Genomic DNA, 20,403 nt, shown 5'->3' on the forward strand with positions numbered 1-20,403 from the left:
TTTGCTCCTCTTAGAGCAGTAATCCTTGAAAAATTATCTCCAATTACTGTTTCCACTTCCTCTTTTCTCACTGTGATCTCAGTTTTCATCCCATACTTAAGGACTCGTTGTTATGGGAGCTATACAATTCTGGCTCCTTTGTTCCATCTTGGAACAAATTGAAGGGCCTTCTCAGTTTCAAAGTTCCATATGTGGGTGGACTGGCCCGTTAGTTGAGACTGCATTACAGCCCAACTTTCCTCAGCCCTACTTCCTTCCTTCCCCTTGCTTAGGGGGTCATCCCAAGATAACTCCTTAATAAACTTCCTGCACACTAATCTCCATATTTGAATCTCCTTCTCAGGAAAACAACCTGTGACATTATCTGGTGGTGTCCTATCTGAGAATAAAAGCCTGAAGTTCTTACAGTGGCTCTGTGTGAACTGCCCCTCTCTTCCCACTGCCAACATTTCTGGCTACATCTCCTATACTCTCCCTTTCGTTCAGTTTTGTTTAGCCATTCTCTATATTAAGACTAGTCATACTTTTGAGCTTTTGCACTTGCTCTTCTGACTTCCTGGGATATACTTCCCCCAGATACCCTCCTGTCTCAACCTTCATTTCCTTTAGGTCTCAATTCAAATATCACTTGTCAGAGATTCTTTCCTGACCACTGTCTATAAAGCATCATCCTCACTACTGTACTGCTTTTCTTTTCCTTTAGAGCAATCAACACTATTGGACACATACTATATTTTATTTACTTACTGTCTTTTCCTGTTTTGTTCTCTGCTGTATTCCAAGGGCCTAGAAAAGTGCTTGGCACAGAAAATATGTTCAAGGAATATTTATGAGTGAATGCGTTATCTTGTTTTTTCATTTGTATAAAAGTATTACAGACTTTTAATATAACAATACAACTCAGAAAATGTCCCAAATAAGAATACTACGAGCTGTAAACAACTGCATAGTTTTCTACCATATGTAAAAACACAATTTAATTAGTCCTCTATTAATGGAGGTTTTATGTTATTTCCAGTAATGTGGTGAATAACTTTGTAATGTCTTCTTCTGTAATGTGACTATATCTGTGAGAAAAAAAATTCTAGAATTGTGTTTTGCTGGGTCAAATGGTGTGTGTGTGTGTCTGTGTATATATATATGTATATATCTTGCATTGGTAATTTTGTTAGATATAGCCAAATTGTCTTCTGTAATCTTACACTAATTTATATTCTTTTCAACAAGATATCAACATGCTTCTTTCAACACATCCTCACCAATATTTTAATGTTGCTAATCTGATAGGTAAAACATGGTATTTCAGTGTGATTTAATTTTTAATTCTGTTATTGAAAGTGAGGTTGAAAATCTTTTCATATATTTAAAAGGCATTTGTATTCTCTTTTGTATAATCTTTATTATAATACTTTTTCTTTATGAAGGTTTTGTGAACTTTGTCGAGTCTTGTTGATTTGTAGAAAATAGTGTGCATATTTGCAAATACTTTTCTTGGTTTGCCGTTTATCTTTTAACTTTGTTTATACCATTTTCTATTTCAAATAGGAATGTAAAACAGTTTTATAGTGAAGTTTATTGATTTTTTTTCTCTTATAGGTTTTGTGTCTGTTTTAAAAAAATTATTTATTTATTTTTTATGAGATGGAGTTTCGCTCTTGTTGCCCAGGCTGGAGCACAATGGCACGATCTCGGCTCACTGTAACCTCCGCCTCCCAGGTTCAAGCAATTCTCCTGCCTCAGCCTCCCGAGTAGCTGGGATTACAGGCATATGCCACCACTCCCAGCTAATTTTGTATTTTTAGTAGAGATGGGGTTTCTCCACGTTGGTCAGGCTGGACTTGAACTCCCAACCTCAGGTGATCTGCATGCCTCAGCCTCCCAAAGTTCTGGGATTACAGGTGTGAGCCACTGTGCCCCCTAAATTTATTTATTGTACTTTAAATTCTGGGATACATATGCAGAACGTGCAGGTTTGTTACATAGTATACATGGGCTATGGTGGTGGCTGCACCCATCAACCTGTCATCTACATTAGGTGTTTCTCCTAATGCTATCCCTCACCTTGCCCTGCATCCCCTGACAGGCCCTGGTGTGTGAGGTTCCCCTCCCTGTGTCCATATGTTCTCATTGTTCAACTCCCACCTATGAGTGAGAACATGTGGTGTTTGGTTTTCTGTTCCTGTGTTAGTTTGCTGAGAATGATGGTTTCCAGCATCATCCATGTCCCTACAAGGGACATGAACTCATTCTTTTTTATGGCTGCATAATATTCCATGGTGTATATGTGCCACATATGCTTTATCCAGTCTATCATTGATGGGCATTTGGGTTGGTTCCAAGTCTTTGCTATTGTGAATAGTGCTGCAATAAACATACGTGTGCATGTGTCTTTATAGTAGAATGATTTATAATCCTTTGAGTATACACCCAGTAATGGCATTGCTGGGTCAAATGGTATTTCTGGTTCTAGATCCTTGAGGAATCGCCACACTGTCTTCCACAATGCTTGAAATAATTTACACTCCCACCAACAGTGTAAAAGCATTCCTATTTCTCCATAGCCTCACCAGCATCTGTTGTTTCCTGACTTTTTAATGATTGCCATTCTAACTGGTGTGAGATGGTATCTCATTTTGGTTTTGATTTGCATTTCTCTAATGACCAGTGATGATGAGCTTTTTTTCATATGTGTGTTGGCTGCATAAATGTCTTCTTTTGAGAAGTGTCTGTTCATACCCTTCGCCCACCTTTTGATGAGGTTGTTTGTTTTTTTCTTGTAAATTTGTTTAAGTTCCTTGTAGATTCTAGATGTTAGCCCTTTGTCAGATGGATAGATTGCAAAATTTTTCTCCCATTCTGTAGGTTGCCTGTTCACTCTGATGATAATTCCTTTTGCTGTGCAGAAGCTCTTTAGTTTGATTAGATCCCGTTTGTCAATTTTGGCTTTTGTTGCAATAGCTTTTGGTGTTTTAGTCATGAAGTCTTTGCCCATGCCTATGTCCTGAATGGTATTGCCTAGGTTTTCTTCTAGAGTTTTTATGGTTTTAGGCCTTATGTTTAAATCTTCAATCCATCTTGAGTTAATTTTTGTATAAGGCGTAAGGAAGGGGTCTAGTTTCAGTTTTCTGCATATGGCTAGCCAGTTTTCCCAACACTGTTTATTAAATAGGGAATCCTTTTCCCATTGCTTGTTTGTGTCAGGTTTGTCAAGGGTCAGATGGTCGTAGATGTGTGGTGTTATTTCTGAGGCCTCTGCTCTGTTCCATTGGTCTATATATCTGTTTTGGTACCAGTACCATACTATTTTGGTTACTGTACCCTTGCAGTATAGTTTGAAGTCAGGTAGTATGATGCCTCCAGCTTTGTTCTTTTTGCTTAGGATTGTCTTGGCTATATGGGCTCTTTTTTGGTTCCATATGAAATTTAAAGTAGTTTTTTCTAATTCTGCAAAGAAAGACAATGGTAGCTTGATGGGAATAGCATTGAATCTTTAAATTAATTTGGGCATTATGGCTATTTTCACAATATTGATTCTTCCTATCCATGAGCATGGAATGTTTTTCCATTTGTTTTTGTCCTATCTTATTTCCTTGAGCAGTGGTTTGTAGTTCTCCTTGAAGAGGTTTTTCACATCCCTTGTAAGTTTTATTTCTAGGTATTTTACTCTCTTTGTAGTAATTGTGAATGGGAGTTCACTCATGATTTGACTCTCTGTCTGTTGTTGTTGTATAGGAATGCTTGTGATTTTTGCACATTGATTTTGTATCCTGAGACTTTGCTGAAGTTACTTATCAGCTTAAGGAAGTTTTGGGCTGAGACAATGGGGTTTTCTAAATATACAATCATGTCATCTGTAAACAGAGATAATTTGACTTACTCTCTTCCTATGTGAATACTCTTTATTTCTTTCTCTTGCCCGATTGCCCTGGCCAGAACTTCCAATGCTATGTTGGATAGGAGTGATGAGACAGGGCATCCTTGTCTTGTGCTGGTTTTCAAAGGGAATGCTTCCAGCTTTTGCCCATTCAGTATGATATTGGCTGTGGGTTCGTCATAAATAGCTCTTATTATGTGAGAAATGTTCCATCAATACCTAGTTTATTGAGTGTTTTTAGCATGAAGTGGTGTTGAATTTTATCCCAGGCCTTTTCTGCATCTATTGAGATAATCATGTGGTTTTTATCTTTGGTTCTGTTTATGCGATGGATGACGTTTATTGATTTGTGTATGTTGAACCAACCTTGCATCCCAGCGATGAAGCCAACTTGATCATGGTGGATAAGTGTTTTAATGTACTGCTGGATTTGGTTTTTCAGTATTTTATTGAAGATTTTCGCATCAATGTTCATCAAAGATATTGGCCTGAAATTTTCTTTTTTTGTTGTTGTCTCTGCCAGGTTTTGGTATCAGGATGATGCTGGCCTCATAAAATGAGTTATGGAAGAGTCCTTCTTTTTCTATTGTTTGGAATAGTTTCAGCTCCATCAGGTCATTTATGTTTTTCTGTAAATTGGTTATTCTAGTTAGCACTTCCTGTAAGCTTTTATCAAAGTTCTTAGCTTTCTTGCATCGGGTTAGAACATGCTCCTTTAGCTCAGAGGAGTTTGTCATTACCCACCTTCTGAAGCCTACTTCTGTCAATTTGTCAATCTCATCCTCCGTCCAGTTTTTTGCCTTTGCTGGCGAGGAGTTGTGATCCTTTGGAGGAGAGAGGCATTCTGGTTTTTGGAATTTTCAGCCTTTTTGCGCTGGTTTTTCCTCATCTTCGTGGATTTATCTACCTTTGGTCTTTGATGTTAGTAAACTTCGGATGGGGTTTCTGTGTGGTCATCCTTTTTGTTGATGTTGATGCTATTGCTTTCTGTTTGTTTGTTTTCCTTCTAATAGTCAGGCCCCTCTTCTGCAGGTCTGCTGGAGTTTGCTGGAGGTCCACTCCAGACCCTGTTTGCCTGAGTATCACCAGCGGAGGCTGAGGAACAGCAAAGATTGCTGCTTGCTCCTTCCTCTGGAAGCTTTGTCCCAGAGGGGCACCCGCCAGGTGCCAGCTGGAGCTCTCCTGTATGAGGTGCCTCTCGACCCCTGCTGGGAGGTATCTCCCTGGGGTCAGGGACCCACTTGAGGAGGCAGTCTGTCCCTTATCAGAGCTTGAGTGCTGTGTTGGGAGATCCGCTGCTCTCTTCATAGCTGACAGGCAGGCAAGTTTAAGTCTGCTAAAGCTGTGCCCACAGCTACCCCTTCCCGCAGGTGCTCTGTCCCAGGGAGGTGGGGCTGCTGCTTTTCTTTTAGAGATGCCCTGCCCAGAGAGGAGGAATCTAGAGAGGCAGTCTGGCCACAGCAGCTTTTGAGAGCTGTGGTGGGCTCCACCCAGTCCAAACTTCCTGGTGGCTTTGCTTATACTTGAGGGGAAAACTGCCTACTCAAGCCTCAGTAATGGTGGACGCCCCTCCCCCCACCAAGCTGGAGCATTGTCCAGGTGGATTTCAGACTGCTGTGCTGGCAGAGAGAATTTTCAAGCCAGTGGATCTTAGTTTGCTGGGCTGCATGGGGGTGGGATTTGCTGAGCAAGATCACTTGGCTCCCTGGCTTCAGCCCCCTTTCTGGGGGACTGAACAGTTCTGTCTCACTGGGGTTCCAGGCACCACTGGGATATGAAAAGAAATTCCTGCAGCTAGCTAGGTGTCTGCTCAAATGGCTGCCCAGTTTTCTGCTTGAAACTCAGGGCCCTGGTGGTGTAGGCACTGGAGGGAATCTCCTGGTCTGCAGGTTGCAAAGACAGTGGGAAAAGCATAGTATCTGGACCAGATAGCACCGTCCCTCACTCATGGCCCTAGGGGAGGGAGTTTCCTGACCCCTTGTGCTTTCCAGGTGAGGTGACACCCCACCTGGCTTCTGCTCCCCTTGGTGGGCTACACCCACTGTCTAACCAGTCCCAATGAAATGAGGTAGGTATCTCAGTTGGAAATGCAGAAATCACCCACTTTCTGCATTGGTCTTGCTGGGCACCACAGACTGGAGCTATTCCTATTTGGCCATTTTTCCCGGTAAACCCCCGGTTTTACGTCTTTATAGCTTATTTTTCCATTAAAATTTTATAATCCGCTTGTCTAGTATCAAATAAAATATTTTTGGTGTTTTCATTAGGATAATGTTACATTTAGAGATGACTTTAGGTAGACTTGACATTTCCATAACCTTGAGTCTTTATATTTAGAACACAGTATATTCTCCTATTCAAGTCTTCCTTTATTCCCAACAATATGTATTCCCTTTTTCATGATTGCTTGATTGACTGATTAATTTTTAGAGCTGCAATCTCACTCTGTCACCCAGGCTGTGTACCGTAGTGTGATCATAGCTCACTACAGTCTCAAACTCCTGGGCTCAAGCAATCTTCCTGCCTCAGCGTCCCAAGTAGTTAGGACTCCAGGCAGATGCCACCACGTCTCGCTAATTTTTAAAATTTTTTATAGAGATGATGTCTCTCTATGTTGCCTAGGCTGGTCTTGAACTCCTGGCCTCAAGCAATTCTTCCAATCAGTCTCTCAAAGTGCTGGGATTACAGGCATGCACCACCATGCTCAGCCCCTTTCTCATGTTTTTAAATTGCTATATATGTGTATATGCAATGTTTTTAATTAAAAAAACTTTACAGAAAGCACCTGACCTGTAACAACCTAGATTAAAAAACAAAAATAGAACTTTGCCAGAGAAAGGAAAATAGAAACTCTTGATCAGAGAAGAGTACGTGGAATACCCTGTGGCCCTTCGTAAGTAATGTACTTTTTGACTTTGATCATCATTTCCTTGCTTTACAGTCTTACTGCCCATGTAGGCATCTCTAAATAATATAGTTTGCCTGATCTGGTCCTTCAAGTAAATACAGTCATGCCACATATATTCTTTTGTGTCTCTTGTGTCCCTGTGAAGAGACCACCAAACAGGCTTTGTGTGAACAACATGGCTGTTTATTTCACGTGGGTGCAGGCGGGCTAAGTCCGAAAAGAGAGTCAGCAAAAGGGTGATGGGATTATCATTAGTTCTTATAGGTTTTGGGATAGGCGGTGGAGTTAGGAGCAATGTTTTGCAGGCAGTGTGTGGATCTCACAAAGTACATTCTCAAGAGTGGAGAGAGTTACAAAGAACCTTCTTAAGGGTGGGGGAGATTACAAAGTACATTGATCAGTTAGGATAGGGCAGAAACAAATCACAATGGTGGAATGTCATCAGTTAAGGCTATTTTCACTTCTTTTGTGGATCTTCAGTTGCTTCAGGCCATCTGGATGAATATGTGCAGGTCACAGGGGATATGATGGCTTAGCTTGGGCTCAGAGGCCTGACATTGCTGTCTTTTGCTCAACATGTTTATGAGGTTTATCTGTGAATGTTGCCTTTTTATAAAACACTTTTTAAAAATTAATATATTCAGATCACCATATAATTTTTAAAAATTTCTTTCAAACATGAAACAGACCTTACTTTCCTGGAATGAATCAATCCAAAGTGGATGTATAACTTTTATGTTATATTCATAGTTTATAGCCGAATTCATCTTACGAGGACTGGAATATTTCTAGTTTACCTTTACCTTTACTCCTCTGAAGTGGTCCTTTAGAGGTCCTTCTGAAAGCCTAAATTTTTACCAGGGCCTCTCCTCCTTGGTGGGTTCTGAGCTCCAGCACTGAAAATGGCTAGAAGTTCAGTTTAGCTTCTTAACCTCTAGATTTGGCTTATACATCTGCAAAGACCTTGAGGGGGAAAATGGTGCCAAATGTCTTACTTCTCTAAATTTGCATTCTCTATGAGAATATTTATACTATATCTTCAGAACTGATTCTTATTTGTCTAGCTTGTTTGGTTGTTCTCAGTGAGGCAGTTGGTCTACATAGGCTAGTCTGCTATAATCAGAAGGAAATATCAAGAAATAATATAATTTGGCAATTTAAGATTCAGTCAAAGTGCAATAGTATTATCAGTGAAAAGTGATGATAATTTTATGTCGATGCCTCTGGGAGGAGCAAAGGTAGCACAAGCTACCTCAAATACTAGGCAAGACATTTAATATCCTAAGGGTTGCTAAGGTGATCTGGCTGTGGCATCTGTCATCCCACCAATCTCAGATTAATTCTGATCATCTCAAAAGCTGGGCAGAATCTCCCTTCTCCCTAATTGCTTCATGTGTATCCCACCAGATGCTTCCTCCTGGTTTAATCAATTACCCATGCCAAGAAATGAAGAGTTATTTCTCCTAACTTCTATGCATCTTCTCCCACAATGTCCAACTGGTTACCAAATTACATCTATTTTATCTCCCAATATTTATATAATTTGTTCACTCCTTTCCATCTCCACTGCCTTTGCTTAGGTCTAACTGTTCTGAGTTAATGAAAAGACCTCTACTCTCACTCCTCTATCAAAACAAGGAAAGATCCCTCTAAATACAGATCTCACTCAGACTTTTGGTACTGTGCTTAAAATCCAAAAGTGGCTCTCTATAACCCATAGGATAAAATTACATATGTTATGTGGCTCTCCTCCCTGCGGCAGATACTGAAGGCAGGCAGTGTGTGATGTGGGATACTCAGAAACTTCTGTCCTTGTTCAGGGGCTGCCCCTTTCCAGCATATGACTGGAGCACATGACAGCCTCTCTGGACCTTGATTTCCTCCTTTACAAGAAGAGGAAATTGAACTAGAATATTTCCAACTCCAGTGACTTTGTGATTCTGAATCATTGCCTTAAAATATATTGTTTGCTTTTAAAAATTAATCTTATGTTTATACCAACACCCATATTAGGTTGTACAAATTTTATGTAGAATAATCTCAGACATCAACTATGTAATTTCTATGTAGCAACAATTGATTTTATCTGCAATGATTCATAACTCAAGTGGGAAACTAAATCCTGATTTAACTAAATCGTTTTAATTGACATTCTCCACCATTAAAAGGCCTGTAGAAGTCCCTCAAGATTAAGATACATGCAACCTGTGATCCTAGAAATCCCTTCCTCTGGACTAGCCTGAAGTGTGAGGGTTATCTTATTATCCAGTTACATCTCTTGACTCTCCGCTCATTCCCACCCTTGCAAACTAAGCTCTTCTCATACTGTGGTATTTTCAGCCCCCTCAACAAAAGTACCTCATACTGTCCTTCTACATCTCATGTGATGCCCCTTCTTCCTTGCATGCTTTCTCCCATTGCCCATGTCTGGCTCTCTCTTACTTGGCCTTTAGAACTCAGCTTTGCCTCGCCTCCTCTAATTACCTTCTCTCTCTTTTTCTGGGTTAGGTGTCCCTCCTCTTTTTCCTGTTCTCTTGACACATTCTGTAGATATCACTGTGCTTCTCAAACTACGTTGTAATTATTTACCTATCTATCTCTTTCTCTAGATTCTTAAGTTCCTGGAGGACAGGGACCATGTTCTTTTCATTTATTAAATTCTGAGAGCTGAGCACAGAGTCTAATATATAATGTATATCAAATAAACAAATTATATTTAAATGAATGAATATATTTCACAGTGAGAGCTATTAAAGAAATAGATTTTCCTTACAGGAATCTTAGAAAAAACCTCCTTATAATTAACTTTGCCATATGCCTCTATTTATATATATATATATATATAGAGAGAGAGAGAGAGAGAGAGAGAGAGGCATTTGGATACATGCATATATATATCTCTCTCACATAACTTTCAGTGTGTGGCAGATTTATGGAAAATTATGTTTGTATTTTTCTTAAGTTCTCTTAGGAATATGTTTCAAATAAGCATAGCTTTCCAGACTGATGTTAATACTTGGTTCTAGTCACAAAATCTTGTCTTCATTTTGTCATCTTTCTTCTTTTGTGCTGGCAAGAGCTGACAGCTATTTAAATGAGAATTAAAAATAGATCCCTGTGAAGTACATGTTCCTTTTTTTTCCCTGCCAGGATATAACTGACCACAGAACTGGGATTATCTTTCTCTCTCTTAAAAAAAATTCTCCATGGACTGTGCTATCTAATATAGATAAAATCTAGTGATGAAAAAAATAACTCCTAAGAGATATTCCAGTGGTCCAAATACTTTTGCCACTCCTATTAAAAAATATGCCTTTTTCTTATTCTTAAAGGATATCCAAATAATTTAAAGGTTAAAGTGCCACCAGTTTATGTCAAACTGGTGTTTATGAAACACATAAAAATGAAATGCCACCATTATAATCTGTGATTAATCTACATTGTGAATTTGCTTTGACTATGGGATGTGTCTTGCCTTTCTGTATTATTATCACAAATGGAAGAACCTCAGCTTGTGGAAAGTCAGAACTGGGGTGCTGGAGAAAAACGATAACTGTTTGTCAGAGAAGGAACTATGATTAAAAGCCTTTTGGCCTGAGGAAGGTAGATTCTAATTTATCATCAGAAATGACTGGAGCAAACCTAGCTTAAGACTGGTGCTGAGAATGGGCTCTAAGGCACACTCTTTTTTGTTTGTTTGTTTGTTTGTTTTTTGAGACAGGGTCTCTCTCTGTCACCCAGGCTGGAGTACACTGGTATGATCACGGTGCACTGCGGTCTTGACTTCCAGGGCTTGGGCAGTCCTCCCACCTCAGCCTCCCAAGTAGCTGGGAACAGGCTTGCACCACTACACCTGGCTAATTTTTTATTTTAATTTTTTTGTAGAGATGGGGTTTCACTATACTGCTTAGGGTGGTTTTGTACTCCAGGGCTCAAGTGATCCTCCTGCTTCAGCCTCCCAAAGTGCTTGGATTGGATTACAGGTGTGAGCTACCGCACCCGGCCTAAGGCACACTAAAAAGATTTGATATGCGATTGGATCATTTGTTTGTTCTTTCATCAAATATTCATTTAGTTTTATAATGTATTTTATAATGAAGCCTACGTGATATCCATTATGTCACCTCAGGACTGCTGGTCACTCTGAACTAACAATATCTCAGGAGACTGGGAGTTGGTTGGGGGTAGCTTGCTGAACCCAGAAGCAAGCTATGTGTGCTCCATTGATTCTATAATATTCCAGAATTCATTCATTTAGCAAACATTCATTGTCATTTGTTAAGGGCCCAGTGCTGTTTTAAACCAGCTCTGCAGAGATGACCCTGACATAGCAACTGCCAACTATGGTTTTCTTAGTTGGGGAGTGAGGGAGGTAAACAGAACATGAAGATGTCAGGCAGAGGCAAAGCCTGGGAGCGCCGAGGAGGGTCATTAAGCCAGGCAAGGAGAGTCATGAGGCTTCCAGAGGAGGTGGCCGTTGAACTGACTGTCAGGAAGTTTGAGAGAGTGGTAGCCGAGGAAAGAGAAGGGACTTTCAGACTTTATCCACTTTGGTGTTCTCTCTTTTGGGAGACCATGGCTATCCATTCGCAACAGATTTATTTACCCTTTTATTTAAACTTCTCTCATAATGAGGTTTGAGTCATTTTTTCTACAAGTAGTTCTCGGCAAATCTCCAACCCAGGAAATTCTTCCTTATATCTAGCTATGCCCACCCCTTTCTGGAAATCCAGAGTCTCTCCTGGAGTTCTGACTTTTGTGGAAACCATGAGTAGGGTGTTGATGATGAAGTTGGAAGATTTGTGAATTTATCCTGTGTTACTTCTGGGATTCAGAATGCTCAGTGCTGGCATGGAGGAACTCACATCGTAAGGAGGCACTATGCGTTTTCCTTCCACTGTTTATTTTTTTGCTAATTTCTTTTCTTTTCTGCAAAACAGTCATATTAGCCAGTAGGTGGAGTACTTTATTAGAGGTAGCGTGCTTTAGTAGCTATGTGTCAAATTGTAAAGGAGAACTGTTTCATAATTATGAAAAATGCTTAGAGTATTCTTGTATTTATAGTTTTCTCTATGAAGGGAATAAGTATTCTTTATAGGATTCTGGGCAGTTAGTTTACTTTTACTGGGACTTCCTGGGGAATGATGCACTATGTGCCTGGATACTGCAGTCAGAATCTGAAATTGCTCCGTAAAACAGCTGTCCAAGTCACTTGCATGCCTCTGTTGAATTCTATACTCCCTAACAATCCACATTTCTAACAAAGCTGTAATAGTTCTATGTTTATTAGTGACGGGTCTAAGCTCTGTGGGTATTTAAAGATAGGTGTATAACTTCAGTGTTTCTCGTCAGCTAAAGTAAACTACACCCCATGTTGTGGGGTGTTGAGGAAGCACTGCACACAGATTGTAAGCTTTACATGTGAGCTTTCTATTTTAACCAAGCAACTGACACATTAGACAACCCTTTGCCATTAGCTTACATTCTCTGAGAACTTAGGTCAGTGCCTAAAATAACCCTGTTAATTGTGGGGGCACATGTGGAATGAAATTCCACTTAGCAGTCTGGGAGCTGAGTGACTGAGGATTTGAAACCTTGCTATAGTTACAGTTCATAACAAGCCTCTAGGCAGTTAGACCTAAAGCCCTTAAGTGTTCAGGTATGGAAAGAAAGTCATATGTTATGTTTTAGATTCTCTGTTTGTAAAGCTGGTTAACTAGTGACAGCTGATGAAAAACCAAAGCGACTTGAGTTACAAGATCTGGGCTTTCTCTGCTCTGCTTTCAACCTGTTGGTTGGTGGTGGAGTAGCTGTCAGAAGCAAATGGCTTGGCTGAGGGACATGAAGTGACAGCAGCCTGTTTAGGACCACACCACATTTTGGACCTCTTGCTGTGCAGTTCAGGTAGGCTGTTGTTTATCTGGCATTCTTTGTAAGACTGACAGAAGTCATTAAACTGTTCAGTTTCAGAGTTGGGCATGAGAATCTCAAGCCTCTTTCCTGCACATAGCACATTTATGTTAGTGGACACTGCTTCACTCCCTAGGTAGACAGTATGCCAAATGAACGTCTTCATATTGTTGTTACCCAAGTTCACTTAAATTCTAGGACATAAGGGAGACTGAGGGCATTCACACAAAGTGCGACTTATCTGGCATGTGGTAAAATGCATCCTTAAAATTTACCTTCCTCTTTTCTGTTTTATTTTCCTTATTCTTGTTCCAAAAGGCAGGCTTTTGTATTGTGGGAAACAGTGGGAGAAAATGTTAAGCCTGTTAGTATATTCCAGAACATATGGTTTTCTTATATTTTTAAACTGCTTAATAGGGTCTGGGTTTTATTTGACAAGTAAGATGAAAATCAACACTACTCTTTTCCAAATAAACTCAGTTAAACTACTGTTTGTGCCCATATCAGTGTAAGTAACATAAATTGCTGCAATATTGTTGTTCTTCTTACCCCAATGTTGACCTGTATTATAAAGTATCAAATTTAGTTTTGGCTTCAAGTGTCTGGCACATAAAATAAGTATACAAATGCTGTATAAGTATGTGAATACTGTAAATGATGCTTTGGGACTTCTACCTGATTAGGTTATTTAGTCCAGCATTTATTCAAACTTATACCTCATGTCACATGACAGACATATTCCTAAAACATGTAAATGAGGTTTTGTAATTAGAATGACTTAACACATACTTGGAAAGCTTATCACTTTTAAGGAATCTATGTATAAAATGAATAGAGAGTTACAACTAAATTTATGCTTTGATGGTTCTTTTTTGCATGTCAGGTTCTTAAATTGAGATTCGCTGATGGTGCATAACTTTGGATAAGTTTCTCAGGAACAAAAACTGCATTTTTATGATCTTGAAGTATACACACAGATGTACATGTATATGTACATGTGTATATATATGTATATTATATGATCACATTAAGCCCTTGGGGGTCCTTAGAAGGATGTCTAAGGGGATTTGGGAGTGGCCTATTAGATATATTGAATGTTAAATTGTGCCTTTGGTGGGGAAAGATTTTCTGGAGAGAAGGGTCATGGTCTGAGACTTGAGATTAAAAAAATAAAAGTTGAAAAGAATGTTATCCTACTGTTTGTATATTAATGTCACTAATATACTTGAAAAGCTGCAGTATTATTGCCCATCTAACATATTGTTAACATATTGCAGCCTCAGGAATTATTAGCTTGAACCATATGAAATTGCCAATATTTGACAATTTTAGACCTATAAAAATGGCAATTTTGTATGGCTCAACCTAGTTATTTAATGAGCATTAACTCATATTAATGAAAGGTTAGCCTTAAGTCCCCAACAGTAGTCGTATGAACCAAATATATTCTTATAATTAAAGTATGAGAGCTGTCTAGTTAAAAAGTAGATCATCCAGAGTTACTTCCTGTGAATAAATCCAGTATGCATGTGTTATGTCCTTCTTTCAATTCTTAACTTCTTTGTTTGGTCTCTTAAAAAGAACTTATGTTTCTGCCAAGTGCTGCCTACGGTGTTTATGAGATCCGGAGACTGTGGGCATACATCCTCAATGGCTGAGAGTTGATATTTAGCAGGATTTGGGTTATTTTTGAGAAAGTTCATCCTCTGGATAGCTTGCCAGTAATCGAATGTGAGTCACAGTGTTAGGGTCTCTCTATGCATAGTATCTTAGTGTTCTTTTTCCTTTTCTAGAGTGAAATCTGAAGTCATTGATTTGAAACATTTCCTCATTTTTATATAGGTGTTTGGTGCCATAAATTATCTCCTGAGTCCTGCTTTTAGTGAGAATCTCATGTTGTATGTTTGTTTTCATTCATTTAAAATGCTTTCTCATTTACATTTTGTCTTTTTTGACCCATGGATTATTTAGAAGTGCATTATTTCTTTTCTAAGTATTTGGGGATTTTCTAAAAGTCTTTCTATGATTCAGTTGTGGTCAGAGAACATACTTTTTATAAGTTGAATCTTTTAAAATTTATTGAGACTCGTTTTATGATCATAATCTATCTTGGTAAATGTTCCATGGACACTTGAAAAGAATGTATTCTACTGTTTTGGTAGAAAAGAAAGTATTCTACTGTTTTGGTTGACTCTCCTAATTTACCTAAAATGGCACTAGGTCAAGTTGGTTGCTAGTGTTGTTCACATCTTCTCTCTATGCCCTTAGTGATTATATATATATATATATTTTTTTCCAATCAATTTTTTGAAAGAGGGGCATTAAAATCTCCAATTAAAATTGTGAATTTGTCTGTTTCTCCTTGAAGTTCTTTCAGTTTTTGCTATATGTATTTTGAAGCTGTCTCATTAGGTGAATTAATGTTTAGGATTGTTATGCTCCTTGATGAACTCATCCCTTTATCATTATAAAATGATCCTTTTTATCCTTGGTAATAGTCTTTGCTCTGAAATTTACTTTTTCTCATGTCAATATAGCCATTTCAGCTTTCTTTGAAAGGCTTTTCTTTTTTAGGGAGTTTCAATCTAAGGTATTTATGTAAAAACTGTGAAACTAATTTATTAAAATACTTATTTGATTAATCAAGGTATAAGTAGAATTCACTGATAGTTTTCAGTCGTCCTTCTACAATTCCATTTCTATAATGTTATGGCTTTTATAGTCCTTCCTCCTCCATTGTCATGTGATTGTCATTTTACAGCCCACATAATGCAAGATTTTCATATACTTAACATTTAGCATGAAATGAGCACTGGCCAATTAGAGTGAGTGCCAGATATAAAAGGTATGGCTTCACTGGTGCATGCTGGCTCAATATCAGTCCTGAATATGTAACAGTTAACGTCTCCTGAGTTAGGTACAGGAGCCATTTTTTCCAGTCATTCATATGAAACTCTAGCTTCTATAGATACCTTAAAAATTAAAATAATCTTTAACACTTAGAATTCTAAGCACTATTTAGTAATCAAATATATCAATATGTGTATCAACATCTTAAGGCATGACTTCTTTATATTAAGGGAAAATTCCACAACAGAACTTATTTTAGATATTGGCTTTAAAACTTTTATTTTAGATATTGACTATTTTATGTAGCAAATATTTGTTCATTAATCCACCAGTTTGTTTGCTTTTTTAAATTGAGGCTTTCCTATAGGTCAGCCATTGGGAATTCGAGGGTGAGCAACGCTACTTGGTCTTTCCCTTAAGAAACTACTGTAGTCAGGGAGCGAGAACTATTCCCAGTTCTGGTGCACTCAAGATATCATGTGAGCGGGAGGGTGTAAGAGGACATCCCCTGGCCTCACAAGATCTCTCAAGGTGTAAGAGCCAAAAACAATTTAAATTCATTTACCTATGTCCAAAAAGGTAGCAATTAATTTGTAATCTATACTTTGTTCCATTCATTGAGAAATTTCACGTACCTTGTAATCAGCATACCTTCAATAATTTTTTTTTTTTGGTCCATGTCTGGGGTTTTACTGGAACCCTTCCTTTGCTTTCCATACTCTATGTAGCATATACTACCTAGTGGAGTACTCACACATTGTTGGCACTCAGTAAATATTTGTTGAACAAATAAATGAATGAATATTTGCCCTTGGTACCATGGAGGATATAGGAAAAAATTGGAGCTGTTGTTCAGCCCTGTCATGAACTGGGTATTACCTGAAGAAAGTGAAGCATCTTGGCTGTTAGCAATGTTCAATTTCTTTATTAGAGTAATGGTTACACATGTGTTCACCTTATGATTATTTGTTATGATTTATCAACTTTTATCAAGCTATATTTCACAACACAAAAACTTAAAACACATGATAAAAAAATGTAACAGCAAAAAAAAAAAAAAAAAAAAAGAAGAGAGAGAGAGAGAAAGAGTGGAAGAAGGAATTTTAATTTTTAAGCCTCCTAAATTTCTGGGATAATAGGCATGAGCCACTGTGCCCAGCCTGGGCTGTCATTTTTTATACAATTAGGCAAGTTGTTCTGCTCCCTCCTTCAGTTTTGGATGATGTTTGATTTTAGTCTTATGTAGACAGATCTTTCTGTATTATAATTTACACTGTTTAGAAGATAAATATGGTAGATAATACAAAGCAGTGTTATTGTTGCTCAGAATAGAACTTGGATAACATTTTTGACACTGTAATAATAATATTAAATATCGCTATTAATATATTACGTGATGGTTGAGATATTACATAATATTAATCTTATCATTGGTATGTATTATAAAACTAAAAATGATACTGAATATTATTAATATATATTTTACATGTTTAATTTTTCAATCATTAATCACTTAAAAAGAGAGTGAATTACACACAATGTTAATTTGTTACATGGTTTTTAACCTAAAACTCTGACAATTTTAGTTGATGAATACTCATTCATACCAAAGACCTATTATTAGGAGTAGAACTTGTTAAGTATATAGATATGTACCTGATTAAAAAAACTAAAGCTTTGCAGTAAGAATTTGTATTTGTATGTACCAAAACAATATATCTATATTTAGCTCTTATCTATAAAAATCTAATTGTAATTGATATATCTAAGAAACACTCAAAACTCAGATTTTGATTCTTTTTTTCAGGATCTTTGTGCTTGATCCAGTTAGACTAGGTCTTTACTTTCAAGAAAAGAGAGACGAGAAGAGGGAAGGAAAACTCACTTAACATGTTTCATCAGCATGATCCGTGAAGTTATCAGCAGGAAATATAAACAGATTATTTATCTGTATATATTATTTATCTGTATAAATAATTAAATATAATTATTTAAACAGATATATTATTTATCTGTATTATATTTTATCTGTTTATATCCGGCTTAGTGGACAGAATATTATGCTTTGTTGTTTGGATATATGAAGTGTAGGAATTGCTGCTAGGATGAGGATAGATAGGAGGGCTAGGACGCCTCCTAGTTTATTGGGGATAGATCGTAGAATTGGGTAGGCGAACAGGAAGTATCATTCGGGTTTAATGTGGGGTGGGGTGTTTAAGCAATGATCTTGCTAACAAAATACTTGAATGTGCTTTGTAGAGAAGTAGTTACCCACACATAACCCATGACCTGTTCATTTGGCAGATTGCCATGGAATATTTACTTGATAAGATTATTTATTGACATCTAGCTTGAAATGAATATTGCAATATGTCTGAATGTGATTCTTATTACAAGGACAGAGGGATAATATAATAGTGAACCAATGATCGTTTCCTACACTTCTGTCACTCTGTGACACTGAGCATACTTCCCCAAGAGTCCCTGGTTGGAAGGAGGGCACGCTTACTATATGGGATGCTTAGATGCCAATGGTTGAAGTTGTGTTCATGCAGCATATCTACCCAGAATTGGTATGGTGTTGCCAGTGTAGTGCTAGTACTACTTAGAATGGTGAAGATTTGAGTACAGAAGCTTCCCTGAGAAGTTCTGTACTTCAGTCTTAATTACCATGTATGGGGAAAGTCTGTATCAAAAGGGCTCTGTATTCTTGACTGATCTTTGTGTCTCCCAACCTTTTCTGTTTTTCTTTGCTAGTTATGCCAGATGTATCTAGTGTCTAAAGGTATGATGGTCATAGTCACCACCATATCATAAGATACCTTCCCCTATTCCCTTTATCCTGACTTGGTATAAACAAATTCCTTTTTGCTTTACCTTAACTGGGGCAGGTATGTATACAGGGAACCTTCAAATGGACTCTTAAAGAACAAAGGTCAAGCCCTGAAGTTTCCCGTTGCAAGTGCATTCTAGCCTGTGGCACAGCAAAGTATTTGGAAAGCTCTGCTCTATCAGTTATTCAAGGACTAAGGTTCCTTCCCTCCTAAGCAACCCTGTCCAATAAAAATACAGTAGAAGCCACAAATGAATCATACTTGTGATTTTTAAATTTTCTAAATCAAGAAAGTAAAAATAAACACAATAAATTTTAGTATCTCTTATTTAACCCAATTTGTCCAAAATATTGTTTTAACATGTAATTAATATAAAATTATTAATAGACAATGTCAAATTCTTTTTTGCACACAAAGTTTTTGAAATCCAGTGTGTATCTTATACTTAGAATACATCTCAATTTGGACTAGCAAAAACATTTCGAGTGCTACCACATTGGATAGTACAGATCTAGAGGTTCATTTTTCTAGGACCTCAGAATCCTCGACCTTCAGAATCCAGTCAGCAGACAAGGAAAAGAGAGTGCATAAAATATCTCAAAGGAAGTTTTAAGGATTCAACCTGGCACCAAAGTATATCACTTCTACCCACGTTCCATTGGCCGGTATTTAGTCCATATGACCCGATCTAACTAACTGCCCAGGGCACTTGGAAAATGTCATTTAGCTGTGTGCCCAGGAGGAAAAAAAAAATAGGTTTGGCGAGTACATAGTAGAGTCTTTACCACAGCATAAGGTATTATTATTACCATATTTTACAGATCAGGAAATTGATGCCCAGGCAGATTAACTGACACTCTTGTTAATGAGAAAATGTAAGTAGATTCCAGGTCTTCACTCTCTGGAGTGATCTTTCTTCCGTCAGACTGCCCTTCTTTCTTTCCTTTATTTGTCCTTCAACCTCCCCTTTAACTCTGTCCATGTAGATGCAGCCCTTGCAGTAAACCTATGTCTTCAATATTTTATCACATTGGCTCTCCTAGGCTGTTCTCTGACTTAATTACAGTATCCTATTACTTCTGTTTTAGAAAATGACAAGCGCCCAGTGTAATGAAGCAAATATGCCTTATTATTGGATCGTTTAACTAATAGTACTATTTTCAGCATTGCATTATCATTTTTAGTGGGCCTTTTCCTTCCTCATACTGAAGCTCCTCATTCAAAGCAAAAGATTATTAAGGTCCTCATCAAACCATTTCAATCAATGTATAAATCGTATTTTATGTTATAATGAACAGTCTGTTCAATTGAAGTTTTTAGCTTTTTAAAAGTGCTTAGAAGAATAGTAACAGAAGTGCTCTTAATGGTGAAATTATTGAACCGAAGTGCTTGGATAAGCTGTTTTATTTCTTAAATGGAAGGGGATATTTTAGATAGAGAAATGAGATAAATATTCCTCAAAGGAGACTAGTGGTAAAGAGTGACTGCTCTCCATGGATTACTGATTATAACACAAGTGTCCATCAAGAGCAGCTTTTATTGAAGACAGTTTAATTCGAACACTGCCCTTTAGCTTTAAATTACCCACAGCAAACTGGTTTAGAGTTTTTGTTGCTGTCTGTCTTATATTTGTGAATATGAAATACATTTACAGAGCCAAAAATTTAAAAATATGAAAAGATATACAGTGAAAACGCCACCTTTTATCCTCCAATGCAGAGAGCTGGCCTTTCTAACAGTTTCTCCCTTTTGTAACCCAACTTGGTAGGTACTCATTCTTCTCTTCTTGCATATTCTTCTAGAGTTTGTATATGCATTTATAAGCAAATGTGAATATATATTCTTAGTTTTCCTCCTGTTTTATCCTATACATACTGTTCTGCACCTTGCTTTTTAAGCTTTTTACACCGTGAAGATCTTTCTGCGTCAGAATATAGAGTCTTCTTATTATCCTCACTCTTATAGTTGTGTAGTGCTCTACTGAAAAAATGTACCATACTGATGAATATTTAGTCCATTTCCAATCT

General features: G+C 37.7%; 1 protein-coding gene across 9 annotated transcripts in view; it reads left to right on the plus strand.

The window, feature by feature from the left end:
* AKAP6 (A-kinase anchoring protein 6) overlaps positions 1 to 20,403 on the plus strand; it is a 626,632-nt gene that overhangs the window by 277,842 nt on the left and 328,387 nt on the right. Inside the window, exon 1 of one of the 9 annotated variants that reach the window (XM_054449572.2) lies at positions 12,257 to 12,686. The exons of the other annotated variants lie outside the window; for them this stretch is intronic. The gene's annotated coding sequence lies outside the window, so the exon portion shown is untranslated. Of the gene's footprint in view, positions 1 to 12,256; positions 12,687 to 20,403 lie in introns of those variants that run through there. 9 annotated transcript variants of the gene reach the window in all.

Source organism: Pongo pygmaeus, chromosome 15 (genome assembly GCF_028885625.2).
Source record: "Pongo pygmaeus isolate AG05252 chromosome 15, NHGRI_mPonPyg2-v2.0_pri, whole genome shotgun sequence".
Classification (NCBI taxonomy): Eukaryota; Metazoa; Chordata; class Mammalia; order Primates; family Hominidae; genus Pongo; species Pongo pygmaeus.